This window comes from Meriones unguiculatus, chromosome 9 (assembly GCF_030254825.1).
Source record: "Meriones unguiculatus strain TT.TT164.6M chromosome 9, Bangor_MerUng_6.1, whole genome shotgun sequence".
Taxonomy (NCBI): domain Eukaryota; kingdom Metazoa; phylum Chordata; class Mammalia; order Rodentia; family Muridae; genus Meriones; species Meriones unguiculatus.
This window is the reverse complement of record NC_083357.1, coordinates 8,334,250-8,349,389: the sequence shown is the minus strand read 5'-3', so window position 1 is coordinate 8,349,389 and position 15,140 is coordinate 8,334,250. Positions and strand designations below refer to the sequence as shown.

General features: G+C 45.9%; 1 long non-coding RNA gene across 1 annotated transcript; it reads left to right on the top strand.

The window, feature by feature from the left end:
• The first annotated feature begins 528 nt into the window (after nucleotides 1–528).
• On the top strand, nucleotides 529–9,904 carry LOC132656574 (uncharacterized). Its single transcript, XR_009594329.1, has 5 exons — nucleotides 529–617; nucleotides 1,101–1,174; nucleotides 6,626–6,743; nucleotides 9,069–9,116; nucleotides 9,760–9,904. It is a non-coding gene; the product is annotated as an uncharacterized LOC132656574 (long non-coding RNA).
• Nucleotides 9,905–15,140: the final 5,236 nt, after the last annotated feature.

Sequence of the window (15,140 nt, the reverse complement as noted above, 5' to 3'; positions counted from 1 at the left end):
CTCTGAAAAGTTCCCAGAATTCCAAATGTCACACCATCGAAGAAGCTGTCTGCACGAGGCAAATGACAGCCAGCCGCCGTGGACAGTCCAAAGTAGCCCCATATCCCCAGGGGATTGAGACAAAAACACATCCTTATAATATTTCTGTGTTTTTAAAGAAACCAAAATTCTAGAATTCTCACTACACAAATGTAGTAAAAAAAATTTGAAACACGCACACACACACACACCATGCTCACAGCCATTCACATGGACTCAGCAGAAATCAGAAGGGCTGCAAGGACAGGCTCAGAGTCTAGGGAGATTTGGAAGGGCAGGACAGAGAGAGAGACTTACAGTTTCTTCTTTACCATTACTTCCCCCTCCCCCCCTTTTCAGGGATTTGGTGGCAATGACCACGACTGGCTTTTATAATCGGAAGAAAGCAAAAGACAACTCCATCTTGAAAAACCTCCTGCTGAGGTTGGGGCCTTCGGAAGCGTGCACTCTCCTTTCCCCGTGATTATGTAAAGCCGTGTCTGTGTTTCATAAGCCAGGCTGCTGCCTAGGATGTTTGGGGTTGAGAGCAGAGCCCCAGGCTGTGGACGTGTCCCTGCCCCGTCCGGATGCAGCTCAGGGTAAGGATACCCTGATGTGCTCCGACACATCTGCCCTCGCCATCCACCGCCTACTGAGTGGGCACCGATGAGGCGAGAAGGGCCTCTAGCCGCTGCGTTCCTGAGAGACAGCGCTGGCGTTGCTCTGGCGGCCCTGGGCCGGTGTGCGCACTCCCGGGCATGCCTCAGCTGGGTGCTGTGAGCTCCAAGCCAGCACAGGCCTTGTACTGAAGCCAATCTCCGTGGCGATGGCCTTGGGACACTTCCTTTGACTCACAGCCAGGGCTCCTGGCCAGCAGGGCCCTGCTATGAGTATTTATGGGGTGAGTGCCTAGCACTGCCCCCCCAAAGAGAGCTCCTGACTGAGGCTTGTAGACTGATTAATGAACCCACCTGCCACCCCAATACCAGGGTTTCCTTCTAGAGGCAGTTTTTGGATCTCTCTCTCTTAGCTTTATTCATTTTTATTTTATGTGTATGATTGCTTTGCCTGTGTGTATGTAGGTCCACCGTGTGTGCCTAGAGTCTGAGGAGACCAGAAGAAACTGGGTCCCCTGGAACTGGAGTTGCAGATGGATGTAAGAAACCCCTTAGGTGCTGAGAACTGAACTTGGGGACTGCAAGAGCATCAGGTGCTTTTCATCAGTGAGCATCTCTTCAGCTCTGGAAACACCTCTTTTGATCAGGTGCCTGGGAAGGACACCATCTCTAATTTTTCTTGGATGGAATTATGTACAAAAAGAAGTTTCAAATTTCTGATTATAAAAGTAAGATACGCTTACTGTAAGCACCTGAACAATGAACCAGGCCTGTAATCCCAGATATCTGAGGCCCTCTTGGTCTACATATTGAGTTCAAGTCCAGCCTGGGCAACTTAGTAAGACCCTGTCTCACAAGAAAAGAAAAATATTGTATTATATAATATCATAATCTATATTATATGTAATATAATTATATTATATAATGGTAATTATTATTACTAGTTGTTGTATTTAAGATAGGGTTCTCTCACCAAGCATGGTAGTGCATGCCTGTAATACCAGCATTCTGGATCTCTGTGAGTTCAAGGCCAGCCTGGTCTACAAAGTGAGTCCAGCCAAGGCTATACAGAGAAACCCTGTCTCAAAAGTGTTCAAGGCCAGCCTGGTCTACAAAGTGAGTCCAGCCAAGGCTACACAGAGAAACCCTGTCTCAAAACACCAAAAATAAAAAAATAAAAAAGACAGTGTCTCATGTAACTTGAACTCATGTAGCTGAAGATGACCTTGAACACATCACCATCCTGCCTTCAGCTCTTAAGTGCTGCATTTAAGATGTGCAACAGCAAAATAATAATAATAAACAAATCCTTAAGGGAGAAGAGCCAAGTATGATTAGTCCACACACTTGGATGAGGAGGCAAGATGATTATAGAAAGTTCAAGGCCAGCGTGTGCTATGTAGTGAATTCTAGGCCAGCCTGTGTTACATAGTGAGATTCTGTCACAAAGAAATAAAAGAAAGTTCAAGGACGTTCTGGCCTGAAAAAAGATTTTAAAGCCTGTACTTGTAGCTCAGTGACAGAGTGCTTACTTAGCCGTGGGTTCAGTCCCAGCACATTGCAGAACACAAAACCACACATACTCAGGACGTATAGAAAACTCATAAGTAAATGAAAATCATGGACAATTTCCCACAAAGAGGACCACTTGTTAACCTGTCCATTTGACGAATATTGATTTGAAGGTTGAGCTAGGAATTGCTGCAGAATAGGGATGGGTTATCTAAGCACCTCAGATGGCTATGCAAGGCTGAAAATGAATAGTCACTGTTCAGTGTGTATTTGCTATTACGGTTCTTTAAAAAAAATGATCAAGATCATTAGAACATATTATTTCTTTTCTGTTTTCCCCCTAGCATTTAAAAATTCTTCAAAGATCATAACATTTTTAATTAATTTAAACAACTTGGTGTGTGTAGGAGGTGGGAGGAGGGCATGCCTCAGTGGAGGTCAAAGGTCATCTTTCAGGAGTCATTCGGCCATGTGAACCTGGGGATCAAACTCAGGGGGTCAGGTTTGGTGACAAGCACTTTACCAGCTAAGCCTTCTATGTCACTAGCCACAAAGATATTATTCTAAGTGGGCATGTGTTTTCCAATCACCAGGCTGTGCCCACATCATCCATGTTTGGACCATTTTCCTCTTTTCACCATGATGGGTACCTATGTACCTCTTTGTTCTGATGGCATGCCTTATGAGCAAGAGCCCTATACAAGAGGCTACTGGGTCAGAGGGTGGCGGTCCTTCTAGAGCTCTGGATGTATTTGGCAAAGAGCTCTCCAGAAAAGCTGGTTTTGCTGGCTCAGTCACCTTTGCCTCTAACTGTGAGGTCCCATCCTGGCTGAGAAGGAATCTCAGAGAGAGGGACCGAAAGCCTGCTCAGTGTTGGACGGCTGTTTGATCCCTGGGTCTCAGGGTCTTTGCATCTGTAGAATGGGTCCTCCTCACAGCAGTCACTGTAACAAAGGCTGGGTCCTCCTCACAGCAGTCACTGTAACAAAGGCTGGGTTACCTTTTTCTGACAGACCCTCTGTGCTGAGCCAGGGCCTTGGGGGCTCAGTGTCCATCTGAGAGAAGCGAATACCACTGGGCCACGGCATCTGAAATCTGCTAGCATGTTCAGATAGCGCTCTTTTCAAGCAACGGGACGTAGGTTCAGGGAAGTTACTGGAGCCGCGTCCTCTTTAGGTTTCTATTGCTGTGACCAAAGGCAACTTGGGAAGAAAAGGGTTTATTTGGCTTATACATGCTGATCAGGGTCAATCACGGAAGCCAAGACATGAACTCAAAGCAGGAATCTGGAAGCCAGGAACTTAACAGAGGTCATGGAGGAACACAGCTCACTGGCTTGCTCCCCAGGCTTGCTCAGTTGCTTTCTTATACTAGCCAGGAAGACCTGCTTAGGAATGATACTGCCCACAGTGGACTGGGCCCTCGTACACCAATCATTAATAACAATAACAAAATTACAATAGCAAAATAATAATGCTAATAATAAGCATTATTATTACTACCCTACAGATACATTTATAGGACAGTTAGTGGAGGTATTTCTAAATTAAGGTTCCCTTTTCCCCAGTGACCCAAGTTTGTGTCCAGTTGACAAAGTTAACTAGCACAATTTGTGTGGCCAGTAAGCAAAGGGATGTGGAGCTAGAGGGGAGAACTGGAGGAGCTTTACACAGTTGCTACTGTAGGACATCTGCAGGCTCTGGACCCTGTGCAGCATGCAGCCAGCCTCGTGAGAGGAAGGCAGGGGCACCGAAAGGCGAGCTGGACAGAGGAGAGAGTTGCTGCCGTTCCTTAACTCAGCTGGGGGCCAGCACACCCAGGCATACATCCATTTCTCATTTTCTCCTTGCTGATGCTTTCTGTTATTTCGTTTTAAACCACAGTCTTGTTGAGATAGAGAAAACACACCATGAAATTCACCCTTGATTTTTTATTTTATTTTATTTCTTTTTTAAAAATTTTCCTTTAGTTTTTTTGAGACAGGGTTTCTCTGTGTCGCCTTGGCTGTCCTGGACTCTCTTTGTAGGCCAGGCTGGCCTTAAACTCACAGAGATCTGCCTGCCTCTGCCTCCCTGAGGGCTGGGATTACAGGTGTGTGCCATCATGACCGGCTGAAAACCTGTCTCAAAATTTATATATAACCAGGCGTGGTGGTGTAAGACCTGGGGTCTCACAGCTCAGGAGTTTAAGATCGCGCCCTTCCCAGAAACTCCCCCAGACCAAGACTTGTTGCAAAAGCAAGAGGTTTATTAACCATTGCACAATGGGGTCACCCCTGCCAGTCAGCAAAGAGTGGCACCGGGAGACAAAGGCCTTTAGGTTTTTAAAAGAAAAATTGCGGGAAATTTGAAGTTGCAGTTTTGGCAATTTAGGATTGGATGAGGAAGCTATAAAGTAAGATAATTGGTTAGTCTTAGGTACTCAAGCTTGGCCAGTCCTGCCAAGTGTGGATGCAGCTGCAATTGAAGGTGGGGGTGGTTAGATCATCCTTGAAGATTAGGGGCTGTGGACTTTTGGCTGCAGGTCAAAAGCTACTCAGAAGAAGTCTGGGTTTATTGCTAAGAAATGCTATCTCAGGGGCTGGAGAGATGGATCAGAGGATAAGAGCTCTGATTGCTCTTCCCAAAGGTCCTGAGTTCAATTCCCAGAAACCACATGGTGGCTCACAACCATCTAAATGTGAAATCGGGTTCCCTCTTCTGGCGTGCAGGTGTACATGCTAACACACATTGCATAAGTAATAAATAGATAAATCTTTAAAAAAAAATGCTATCTCAAAGACAGGAGTCTTTCTTTTTGCTGAGTGAAGGTCATTGCTTGCTTGCCTTTTTTTCTATCTGTCCTCGTAGATAGGGTCACATTTTTTCATTTTCTGGAAAGGTACTAAGAGGCTTTAGCTTAACCTGAACCTAAAACTCAAAACTATAGGCTTTAAAAGACATACAGGTTACAAAGTTAGTCTAACCCTTTCAGTGGTACACGCCTATAGTCCCAGCCCTCGGGGATGCAGAGGCAGGCATATGTCTGTGAGTTCTAGACCAGTCTGGTCTAAGAAGAGAGTCCAAGACAATTGAGGTTATACAAAGAGAAACTCTGTCTCCAAACAAACAAACAAAGACAGATTTTCCTGCAGCCCAGCTGGCCTTGAGATTACTAGGTAGTTTAGGGTGTACAATTCAGTGACTTAAAGTATACTAAATTCTGGGGGAAGAATCCCAGCGAAGTGTTTTCTGGCCACCGTGATGTATGGGTGATTTCTCCCACCAGCAACGCAGCATGCCCACACCAGCTGGGCTCTGCGAATTCAGTCCGTTCTGACTCTTTATCCAGAGGGCGTGTCTGATCCCACAGGCTCAGTCCCAGGCCACTCCATTCACAAGTCTGGATTTCCAGAACTTCTGACCAGCCACTAACCCTTTCTGGGGATGGATGAATTTACTAGGATGGCTCACAAACTCAAGGAAACGCTCTCCTTACGTTTGCCCTTTTGTTATAAAGAATTCTGATGGACACCAGATGGGGGAATGGATAAGGCAAGGTCAGGAGTTGGGATGCAAAGGTCCCATACCCTCTCTAGGGACACTTTCAGCATCCGTGTGTTCAGCAAACCCGGAAATTCATCAAATCTTGTTTAAGGGTGTTTATTTAGAATTTTGTTCACGTTTCTTTTTTAATGATTTTATTATTTTCTTCTTTCTTTCCTTCCTTCTTTCTTTGGTTCCTTTTCTTTCTTTGTTTCTTTCTTTTTTGAGACTGGGTTTTTCTGTATAGCCCTGACTATCTGGGAACTCAGTCTGTAGACCAGGCAGGCTTACTCACAGATCTGTCTGCCTCTGCCTCCTAAGTGCTGGGCTGCTACCATCTGGCTTTTGCATGCTTCTCTGCACGATGTACATGTGTCTGTACTCGGAGGCCAATGTGGCAGTCAGGAAACTTTGTGGATTTGATCCCACTCTTCATGTGGGCGTGGGGGATGGCGCTCAGATGGCAGGGTCGGTGACAAGTGCCTTTACCCACAGAACCATCTCACCAGTCCCTGTTTAATTTTGTTTGAGACAGGGTTTCAGGCAGCCCAGGCTGACTTCAAGTTCTCTCTGTGGTAAAGGATGACCTTGACTTTCTGATTTCTTGCCACTACCTCCAGAACACACCGTCATGCCTGGTTTATGTGGTGCTGGGGCTCAGAACCAGGGTTTTCATGCTAACTGAGCTACATACCCAGCTCTCCAGAGTACTCAGCCAAAGCCAGCATGGTGGTTTGAGGTCAGCCTGGTCTACATAATGAGTTCTAGGATATCCAGGGTTAACTAGAGAGACATTATCTCAAAAAATAAAAGAAATAATCACAAATATGTTTTTGAATGCAAGGCCAGGCTGGTCCTTACGGCTTGTCCTAGGTCAGCTGAAGCTAGAGAGACTCTGCTTTGTTTGTTCTGCTTTTTTAAAATGCATTACTTATTTTTGTGCTGTCGGGATAGGTCCCGGGGACCTCATGAATGGTGGCAAGTACCCTGTCACTGAACTATATCACCTCGGCACCTATGAGATTGTGGTCGAGCTCAGTGTCAAGCCTCCTCTTCACTTCCAAGAGGCGAGGTGGGTAAAGATGAAAGTTCTAACCTTTAATCTTGTACTCATCTGTCTTCCCCAAACCAGAAGATGTCTGGGGCTTCACCTTACGTCACCCTACTAGAGTAAACTCAGCTGCTATCAAAGAGAGATGGGCTCATTATTTTTTAAATCAAAATAAACATATATGTATGTGTGTGTGTGTGGAGAGGGAGAGAGAGAGAGAGAGAGAGAGAGAGAGAGAGAGAGAGAGAGAGAAAACCTGGCTCTTTGCTTGCAGTGTGTGGGTTTCAAGATGGCGTTCAGGAGCTTAGGTTTTCATGACAAGCATCTCTACCTACACCACCATTGCGCTGGACCCAAAGGAAGACTTTAAGAATAGTGCTCCTTCCTTCCCCAGCACTGTACAAAAATCAAACAACACAGAGATTAGCACGGCCTCTATGCAAGGATGACATGGAATTTTGCAAAACAGTCCGTATTAAAAAAAAAAAAACAATAATAACGATAGCCATTTCCATTTATCAGCAAATTCCAGTGGTTTTGTTATTACTGTTTGTTTTTTTGTTTTGTTTTAGTTTTTCTAAGACAGGGTTTCTCTATGTAGCCCTGGCTGTCTGGAACTCACTAGGTAAAACAGATCCACCTGCCTCAGCCTCCATGCGTTGGGACTAAAGGTGTGCACCACTACTGCCTGACTTATTGTTGTTTGTTTGTTTGTTTGTTTTTGTTATTTATTTATTTATTTATTGGGAAAGAGTTTCTCTGTGTAGCCTTGGCTGTTCTGGAACTCAGTCTGAAGTTCAGGCTGGCCTTGAACTCAGAGATTTGCCTGCCTCTGCCTCCAAAGTGCTGGGATTAAAGGTGTGTGCCGCCACGCCCCCCCCCCACTAGTTCTTTAATTTTAAAAGTTGTTAAATTTACAGGTGGGCATGTGTATGCTGTGGTACGTGTATTGAGGTCAGAAGATAACTTCTGGGAGCCATTTCTCTCGTTCCACCTTGTGGCTCCCACAGATCAGCTCAGGGTGTGAGGCTTGGTAGTGTGTCTACTCGCTGGCCCTCCAGGAGCGTCACTGTAAAGAACAGAACTGGGAACGAACACCAGCTAGATTTCACACCCGCAGGGATGCTCATGGAGCTGCGGCAGCATCCTCACTTTCTTAAGATCCTTTCATACTTGCCCCCGCCCCTCAAAGAGTCCTGGACCCATTAGCAGCCATTCTCTCCCTTTCCTTCTGTCCATCCCTGTCACAGCCTGTGTTAGTATTTTCTTCCTCTTCACAGATGTGTAACATTCCCAGTGTGGACAGGCCACGTTGGTTTATCCAGCCACCAGCTGAGGGCCACTAGTGCTGGCCCATTGCTGTGAGCACTGATTTGAATGGTGAAAAGAAAATGTTTGCATGGGTGTGTTCCCAGTCCTTTCGGCTGTACACCCAGGAGTGAAATTACTGAGTCACATGGCCATTGTACTTCCCTTTTTTCAGACTCAAACTGGTCTTGCCTTCACCCTTCCAGGGCTGAGGCTACGGGGATGCAGCCCGTCACCCCAAACCAGGCTGCCATTATAACTTTTAATCATTTGAAAAACTGTTTTCCAAAGTGGCTATCATTTTATAATTTCAATGAGCGATGAGGATCTCAATTCTTTTTACCTCCTTTCCTTTCTTTTCTTGCCCTATGCCTTCATGCCGGGGTTCAAACCCTGAGCTTTGTGCATGCTGGGTAAGCATTCTACCTCTGAGCTGCAAGCCCAGCCATTAAGCTTTGCAGGTCCTTTTAGGCCTGTATCACCCCTTGCTACAGCATCTTCTTTGTTTTAAACAGTTTGTACAGAGGGATCTCAGGGAGGTTTTGACATTTTTTGTTCTTTGTTGTGGTACTAGGACCAGGGATTTGAGAATTCTAGGCAAGAGTTCTACCACTGAGCTATAATCATATTCGTTATTGCTTAAAAAGTTTTATTGGAACTAGAGAGATGAGCTTGCCCTCAAGCCTGGCCACCTGGCTTCAAGCTCCAGGATTCACAAAGTAGAGAATGGAATGACCCCTGCAGGTGCTCTTGACTTTTACATGTGTGCTATAGCATGTACATGCATGCATGAGATAAATAAACGCGGAATTTTTAAAGTCACACGTGTTTACAATTATGAGCATGCAAATACTCACATGTGGCTGTGCATGCATGTGCGTGTGTGTATGTGTGCACATTTGTGTATGTTCTTGTGTGTGCATTTGTGAGTGTGTGTGTGTGTGTGTGGTCAGTTTAAAGAGCTAATTTAGCTAGTCTACAGTTCCCAGTTATTCAATGAAACACTAACTGAGGTATGGCTATGCTGGTCTTTTGTAGATCACACCCCAGATGAGATGAGCCGGTGGGTGACTCTGACCTACTCGGGTGAGAGGATATCCTTTTTGCCCCTGAATTACTCTTGGTACAGAGGAAGATCGATCATCTGCTTCCCATTGGATAAACGTTTGCAGGGCTTTTGTTCACGCACACACACACACACACACACACACACACACACACTGGCTGCAGCTAGCTCTGCTCTGCAGGGAGAGGGGGCTGCTACAGACAGGACCTTGCATGTTTAGACTGTGTGACTGACCCTTGAGTCATCCCAGCCCAGCATTTCTGTGCTTGCTTTCCTTGAACGTACAGAAAAAATGCCAAGTCATTCTAACTTGTAATTTCAGAAGACATTTCCTGCACGACATTGCCCAAGGCATGGTATCTTCCTGGGTGGAGGCAAGGCAGCCTCCGTGGGCTCTGGTTAGGGGGCCATGCTCTACGAGGCTGGGCTGGGCATGAATGGTGCTACTCAGGGAGCTTTTAGGGAGGCTGGGCCCTGCCTGGAAGTCAGCTGGGCAGAGAAGGGAGAGATCTCCATCCTTGTCTCATTTCTGATAGCTCCTAGATTACCTTTTGCAGGATGCAGTGATGGAAGTATTTGCAATGTTCACATGGATATAAAAATGAGTTTTGTTGGGGCCTAGAGAGATGGCTCAGTGGTTAAGAGTGCTTGTTGCTCTTGCAGAGGACCTGGGTTCAGCTACCAACACTGGAATAGTAGCTCACAACCATCCCCAACCCCAGTTCCAGGGGATCTGATACTGTCTTCTGCCTTCTGGGAACATTAGACACACATGTAGTCTACAGATGTATGTGCAGGTAAAATACTCATACACACAAAATAAAATAAATTAAAAATGTATTTCAAAAATAAATTTGGTTTTGTTTTGTGGGTGGATTGTCTCCAAGGCTGGTTGTTGACTGGCTGACAGTGGTTATTTGGGGTAGTGCCAAAAAGCTTGGGAAAGAGTCAGGTAGGGAGGCTTAACTACTCTCACCCATAACCATCCCCGGGACACTTGGAAGCCATTGACAGTATCTTATTCATAACTCTGGGGCAGAGACAGGGAGGGGATACATCAGACCCCAGGCTCAGGTTCCTTAGCATCCCCCTCCTCAGAATCCTAACCCCAACTCTAGACCTGCCAATGACGTGTAGCCAGGCCCTGATCTGGTGGCTAGGACCAAGTACAAGCATTTTCCGGTGCCACTCCTGGTACCACAGAAGAGGGCTGTTGATGCTGGTCACCCGGGCCAGGGGCCTGCCTTTACTGTCCCTTTGGCTTTTGATTCATGAACTCACTCTGCACGCCATATGCCCCAGTAGCAGGAGGAGCCTGCCTGGGTTCTGAGCTCTGAGGAGGTCTGCAGAGGGCAAGTTTCAGGCAGTGCAGTGAGAGGTATGGAGCAGAAGACCTGGGTTCGGTTCCCAGCATCCACATGGGGGCTCACAGCCACCTGTAGCTCCAGTTCTTCTAGGGGGTCTGACACTCTCTGTTGGCCTCCATGGACACCTGTGTGACATGAAACACAGACAGGCAGGCACACAGAAATATACGTAAGTAAAAATAAAATTAAAATTAAAAGGAATCCCTGTTGAGATTGCAGTTGAGAGAAAGCTCCCAGGAGGCGGTAACCATGGTCAGCAAGTTGGTTTTTTTTTTTTTTTAATTTTAATTAATTTATGTGTGTATGTGTATGTGAAGCCCACACTGGCCTCAAGTTCACAATCCTCAGCCAGGCATGGTGGCACAGGTCTGTAATCCCAGTACTCAGGGAGGCAGAGACAGTTGGATTTTTGAGTTTGAGACCAGCCTGGTCTACAAAGTCCAGGACAGCCAAGGCTATACAGAGAAAGCCTGTCTTAAAATCCCCCCCCCCCCCCAAATTCACAATCTCCCTGCTTCAGTCTCCAAAATGTTGGGAGTTCATTATACCCAGTACTTGGCTAGTTCTGAAATAACAGCAACAAAAATAATTCCTGCAACAAACTCTCTATGTCCAGCTGTCATGAGTGAGGAGACCGAGGCACTAAATTCATTTCAAACATGGCCATGGCTGTGTGGGGCAGAGGGCTGCATCAGCACCAACCTTCTGCCTGAGTCTCAGTTTCTCTTTTAGCCCATGTGTCAGCAGGATGTTCTTTCTGGTTTAGGGCTGAGAATGCCCATGATAGACACTCCTATATGAGGAATAAGTGGAGGTAATCATGACAAGAGAAAAAAATGGGAGATGCTCTAAAGTTAGCTGCAGGGTGCAGAATGGGAGGAAGGTGCTCAGAGCCTACCCAAACAAGCTCACTCAGGGGCTGGAGAGATGGCTCAGTGGTTAAGAATACTGAGGTCCAGAGTTCAATTCTCAGCACCCACATGGCAACTTATAACTGTCTAAAACTGTATGGGACCCAATTCCCTCTTCTGGTGTACAGCTATACATGCAAACAAAGCACTCACTCAAATACATAAAATAATTAATTCTTTTTAAAAATAGGGACTTAGTTGAGCATGGTGGCACTCAAGCAGAGGCAGGCAGATTTTGGTGGGTTCCAGGCCAGCCAGGCTACACCGTGAGACCCTGTCTCAGAAAATCAAAACAAATAAACAAAGAAGAATAGGGTATCATTGTGTAGCCCAGGTGGCCCTGTAATTCACTCTGTAGTCCAGGTTAGCCTCAAACTTGCAATCCCCCTGCCTCAGCCTCTGTAGGTCAGGGGTGACAGGCCTGAAACACCAAGCTCATATAGGAGTTTATATTAGTTTACAGTTTTGGGCTAAATAAACAAAGAAAAAAAAAGAAATAAACACTGCCCATATTCCTTTGCTGTATGTTGAAGTGTAGCCTTGAGAGCCGAAGTTGGCTGCTGGGACTGCTCAGGGGGCCAGGTGTGTGCTGCGTAAGCCGACAACTTGCGTCAGAGAGCCCCAGGACTCATCTAAAGAAGAACCAAATGCACAAAATCGTTCTCTGACATTCACATGCATGCCATGGCATGAGCACACACACACACACACACACACACACACACACACACACACACATAAAATAGATACAAAGGTGATACTCTTCTCTGCTTTGGAAACCAACCAAGGAGCAGCAAGCAGTGCTCCTACAGTCCATTCTATGCCAAAACTGTGATCATCTAATGGAGTCAGTGTAGGTTAAGTGTAAGAGATTTATTTGTTGCTCTGTAAAAGAATCCTCGCTTTGCCTGTCTCATTGTCATCTGGATAGTTTACTGCCTCTATATGCTAATTTACGCCCAGCCCTGGAGGCTTCTAATCTCTTTAGAATTTAATCTAGGCCTAGAAGGTTTTCAGCCTCTAAGACTTAGTGCTGAATAAACTATCCCTTTCTTGTTTTTTCCGAGCTCTGGCTGGGTGGTTCAGCCCAGCTGTTCTGGTTCAAACTCCTCTCCAAGCTGACTGATTCAGACTGGCTTCTCTCTCAGCCTCTGTCTGGCCCCAAACTCACTCTATTAATCTGTTCTAAACTTCTGGCTCCTTCTCTTTCTCTGGCTCATTCTGTCTTTTATTTTTTAAAGATTTATTTATTATTTATACAGCACTCTGCCTATGCACCACATCTTATACAGATGGCTGTGAGCCACCATGTGGTTGCTGGGAATTGAACTCCGGACCCTTGGAAGAACAGCGAGTGTTCTTACCCTCTGAACTATCTCTCCAGCCCCGGCTCATTCTGTCTTCATCTGTGTCTAGCTTGCCTCTCTACAGCCACCTGCCTCTGTACAGCTGTCTGGGTAAAACTGCTCTCTTTCCCTCCCCATCTCTGTTTTTCTATGCTGTTCCCTTTAAAGTCACCTCTCTTTCCTCTCTGTTCATAGGATTTGCTGGGCAGATCCTATTCTGTCAAGTCTTTCTCTGATTTGTCATTTTGTCTGCCACTCAATTAGACATCACTCAAACATTGCTACTTCCTTCTACATTGTTTGGTATTAAAGGTGTGGACTAAGAGCATGTCCATACTCCAGCCATAGGGATTAAATGTGTATTAAGACCATGTTTGTATTATAGCCAGAGTAGCCATGTTGCTGGATTAAAATCCCCCTACATGCCTCCTTTCATTTTTTCATTGTAAAATACCCTGGCTTCTTGGATCCAGTGGTCAGTTTCAATTTTTTTTCTTTTTCTTTGGGATAGAGACTTATGTAGCTCAGGCTAGTCTTGAACTCTCTATACAACTGAGGATAACCTTGAACTTCTGATCCTCTTATCTGCCTGGTTTATGTAATGCTGAGATGTAGAGGAATTTTAATTCAGAATGTGGCTGTTACAGCAAGAGATCACATCCAACGACCTTCTAGGTATGTGTGATCAGGGTGGAGTACAAACACCTTTAATCCAAGAGATGGAGGCAAACAGATCCAAGTTCAAGGTCAACCTGGTATAGAGCAAGTTTCAAGTAAAGAAAAGCTTAGGTCCAGGCATGGTGGTACAAGCCTTTAATCCCAAACAATGAAGGTAAAGTTAATTTGTAGAAGGAAGCATCCATGTTTGAAAGTGATGTCTGACTGAGTGGCAGAGAAAATGATGCATCAGAGAAAAATTTGACAGAATAGGTTATGTCCAACTGTCACGAGGAGAGGAAAGGGAAGCTGCTTAAGGGAGCAGACCAGAGAATGGGGGAGAGGAGGCAGTTTTACAGGACAGTAAAAGAGAGACAGGTGGTAGAGAGAGAACAAATGAGACACAGGTAAGAACAGAATGAGCCAGAGAATGAGAAGGAGCCAGAAGATTAGAATAGATTGCTACAGTTAGTTTGAGGCCAAGCAGAAGCTGAGAGAAGCCAGTTTGAATCAGTCAGCTCGGAGAGGAGTTTGAACCAGAACAGCTGAGCTGAACCAGCCAGCCAGAGCTCAGTAAAAACAGGAAAGGGTGAGCTTATTTAGCATTAAGTCTCAGAGGCTGAAAACATTCTAGGCCTAGATTAGATTGTATGGAGGCTAGAAGCTTCAAGGCTAGGCCTAGGTTAGCAGACAGAGGCAGAAAGCTTTGGAGACAATTAAATCAGATGAATAATAGTTATTTTTCACTGATATTGAGTCCAGGGCTTCCTGCATGCCAGGGAAACCCTCTATCAATGGACACACCCTCAGCACTCCAGCAGACAGGTCTGCAGTTATTATGTGGACACAGTTCTGTGACTCACGTCACTTGTCCCGGGACCTGTCATTTCATTCTTGGCTAGCTCAGTATGCCCCTTTATCAGCCATCTCTTCATCTCTAAATGACAGGCGGGAAGCAATGCTTCAAACCTGTCCATTTGACTCCTTGGGAAGTGGTGCTGTTATTAAAAAATACAGTTCTAGAGACCTAGAGGGCCTCTCCACGTCTTGCATCCAAAAGAGGAAGAGTGGAGCTCCTGTTGTGGCCTAGCTGGGTGAGCTTGAAGTAATTATTGTGGGTGATTTATCCAACCTCTGGGTCTCATCTGTGAGATGAGCTGTCATGGGAAGCTCACTATGTCAGCACACAGCGCCTTACATCTTTATTCATGACACTCCTCCACGAGAGCGAGGTGCTAACACAGGTCCGCTCCTTCGTGGAGTGTGACAGGCCAATGCGTAGGCATGGGCAAACGTCAGACACAGCACGGCCGCCATTCCAGTCTTTCGGAGGAAGAGACTCGGAAGTACCTTCTGTGCACATGACCCTCTCTTCTCACACCTGCTCGCCCGCTGATCCACTGCCTTCAAGACAGAGCCTGGAGAAGGACCGGCGACCAAAGGTGCTGAGTTTCCAGCAGTCACAGCACACTGCCCAGCATTACGAACTCCAAAGTCCTCCAGGAGAATTAATGAACAATCTCATCGTGGGCTTTTCATTCTGCCTTTGAGTAGGAACCCAGGCTAATTTGGGTGATTAGCGGCCAAGAGTCTGGCTTGGGGCTGTGGTGGGGTGGGGCTCATTGCTGACTCCTTCCCTGGGAGAACTTAAAGCAATGTCTACCCCTCCTCTCAAGGCCCCAACGACAAACTGAGGCGTGATTCCACAAAGTTCACTCTGGTGAACCAGTGAGTTGATTGGACTTCCTCAGAGCGTAGGAGTT